The sequence below is a fragment of the Hevea brasiliensis genome, chromosome 3 (assembly GCF_030052815.1).
Source record: "Hevea brasiliensis isolate MT/VB/25A 57/8 chromosome 3, ASM3005281v1, whole genome shotgun sequence".
NCBI classification, from domain to species: Eukaryota; Viridiplantae; Streptophyta; class Magnoliopsida; order Malpighiales; family Euphorbiaceae; genus Hevea; species Hevea brasiliensis.
Window position 1 is genome coordinate 2,046,373 of NC_079495.1, and position 3,435 is coordinate 2,049,807.

Genomic DNA, 3,435 nt, shown 5'->3' on the forward strand with positions numbered 1-3,435 from the left:
CACAAAATATTGTCATGTCCAATGAGTATAAAGAAAATGAATTTTACAAAGGACAAATTGCTTTGTTTAAAGAGCTAGATTTGAAGTTGAAAAACTCAAATGAAACTTGTGAAAAGCTCATTGAAAAAAATAAGGTTCTTGAAGCTAAAATAGAATCTTTGACAAATGATTTGGCAAAATTTACAAAAGGAAAAGAAACTCTAGATGTACTTCTTGGAAACCAAAGAATTTCAAATGAAAAATATGGAATTGGTTTGGATGGTTTCATGAACTATGGTAAATACAAGAATCATTTTATTAAAGCATCTACATCCTCCTTGCCTAATGTCACATGTTATTATTGCAATAAAAGAGGTCATATGATTAGTTCTTGTGCACTTAGGAAGGGTCTCCTTAAGGTAAAAAAGGTATGGGTGCCAAAGGGAACCTTGCCTAAAGTCACTAACCCCCAAGGCCCCAAAGTTGCTTGGGTACCTAAAGCTAAATGATTAAATTTCAGGTTTGTTTCAAAGGGATGGAGGAAAGTGAAAAATGGTATATAGATAGTGGTTGTTCAAAGCACATGACCGGTGAAAAGGATAAGTTTTCAAAAATCACAATGGTAGATGGAGGACATGTGAAATTTGGAGATAAAGGAAAAGGAAAAATAATTGGAAATGGCACAATTGAAACCAAACCTTGCATTGAAGATGTGTCACTTGTTGAAGGTTTGAAATACAACTTGCTAAGTGTAAGCCAACTTTGTGATAAAGGTTTTGAGGTAAAGTTTACTTCTTCTCTTTGTACAATCAATAACTTAGATAATGACACATTGTTCATTGCCAATAGATCTAATAATATTTACTTACTTAATGTGAATAACTTTGAAACTAATCATGGTATATGTCTAGTATCTTTTGATAATTTTAGTTATTTATAGCATAGAAGATTAAGACATGCAAGCATGCATACACTCTCAAAATTGTCTAAGAAAAAACTTGTTAAAGGTCTTCCTAAGATTAACTATGAAAATGAATTTCAATGTAGGGCATGTGCACTAGGAAAGCATACTAGAGCATCTTTTAAATCTAAAAATATTGTTTCTACTACTAAGCCATTAGAATTGCTTCATCTTGATTTGTTTGGACCCATGTCTCCTGCTAGTCTTGGTGGGAAGACATATGCCTTAGTTATTGTTGATGACTATTCAAGATATACATGGACATTCTTCCTTGCTCACAAAGATGAAACTTTTGAGAAATTCACCTCTTTTAGTAAAATGGTTCAAAATGAAAAAGGTTTTTGCATCACATCTATAAGGAGTGATCATGGAACTGAATTTGAAAATCATTTATTTGAGAAATATTGTGATAAACATGGAATCAACCATAATTTTTCAGCTCCTAGAACACCACAACAAAATGGGGTTGTAGAAAGGAAAAATAAGACTTTGCAAGAAATGACTAGAACCATGTTGAATGAAAATAATTTGCCAAAGTATTTTTGGGTTGAAGCTATTAATACTTCTTGCTATGTGTTGAATAGAATTTTGATAAAACCAATTTTGAAAAAGACCCCCTATGAGCTTTGGAAAGGAAGAAAACCAAATATTTCATATTTCAGAGCATTTGGATGTAAGTGCTATATCTTAAATAACAAAAAGGATACCTTGAAGAAATTTGATGCTAAATCCGATGAAGGAATCTTTCTTGGGTATTCAACAAAGAGTAAAGCATATAGGGTGTTTAAACGAAGAACGTTAGTTATTGAGAAAACTATTCATATTTTGTTTGATGAGGCTAACCCTTCTATTAGAAGGAAAGATGTTTTTGATGATAATAATGAGTAGGTGTTTAGAAAAGATAATATAAAATCAAGTCAAGAAATGGAACAAATTGATGACAAAGGTGAAGAAACTCAAGGAGATACCACATTAGATATCCATAATGCCAACAATGATCAAATCAATGAAGAAATGTCAAATTTGGAAGAATTACAAGTGAATGAACCCCAACATGAAGATTTACCTAAAGAATGGAGATTCCATAGGAATCATCCCCAAGAAGACATCATTGATGATCCATCTCAAAGGATGATGACTAGAGTATAATTAAGAAAATATTTTGGTAATGTTGCCTTTATTTCACAAATTGAACCTAAATGTTTTGAAGAACCTCAAAATGATGAAAGTTGGATTCTTGCCATGCAAGAAGAACTCAATCAATTTGAGAGAAATAAAGTTGGAATTTGGTGCCTAAACCCAAAAATCATTCAATTATTGGTAGTAAATGGGTTTTCAGAAACAAAATGGATGAAAAAGGCAATGTTGTTAGAAACAAAGCTAGACGAGTGGCTCAAGGCTACAACCAAGAGGAAGGTATTGATTTTGATGAAACCTTTGCTCCGATTGCTAGAATTGAAGCTATTAGAATGTTTTGTGCCTTTGCATCTTACAAGGATTTTATGCTTTATTAAATGGATGTCAAGAGTACATTTTTAAATGGTTATATTGATGAGGAAGTGTATGTTGCACAATCTCCGGGCTTTGAAAATCATGAGCATCCAAATCATGTTTATAAACTTACTAAAGCTTTATATGGTTTAAAACAAGCTCCTAGAGCATGGTATGAAAGGCTTAGTAAATTCCTTTTACAAAATGATTTCCAAAGAGGCAAAGTAGACACAACACTTTTTGTTAAGAAGCATCATAATGATATGCTCATTGTGCAAATATATGTTGATGATATAATTTTTGGTGCTACTAAAAAATCTCTTTGCAAGAAATTTTCTAAGATTACGCAGAATGAATTTGAGATGAGCATGATGGGGGAGCTCACATTTTTCCTTGGATTTCAAATTAAGCAAATGAAAGATGGCATCTTCATAAATCAATCAAAGTACATCAAGGATATGTTGAAGAAATTTAAAATGGAAGATTTGAAGAGCATGGGCACTCCTATGAGTTCAACAATTAAAATGGACAATGATGAAAAAGGTAAAGAAGTAGATACAAAGCTTTATAGAGGTATGATTGGCTCTCTTTTGTATCTTACTGTATCTAGACCAGACATACATTTTAGTGTTTGCTTATGTGCAATATTTCAATCATGTCCAAAAGAATCCCATCTAAGTGCAGTTAAAAGAATCTTCAAATACCTCATTGGCACACACTCAATTGGTTTATGGTATCTAAAATGTAAATTATTCAATCTTATAGGTTATAGTGATTCAGATTTTGTAGGAAGTAGATTGGATAGAAAAAGTACTTCAGGTACCTGTCAATTTCTTGGTTTTGCACTAGTTTCTTAGCACAGTAAGAAACAAACTTCAGTGGCTCTATCTACAGCTGAGGCTAAATATAAGCTGCTGGTAGTTGTGTCGCTCAAATTTTATGGATGAAACAACAATTGGAAGATTTTGGTTTAAAATATAATCTTATTCCAATTAGGTGTGACA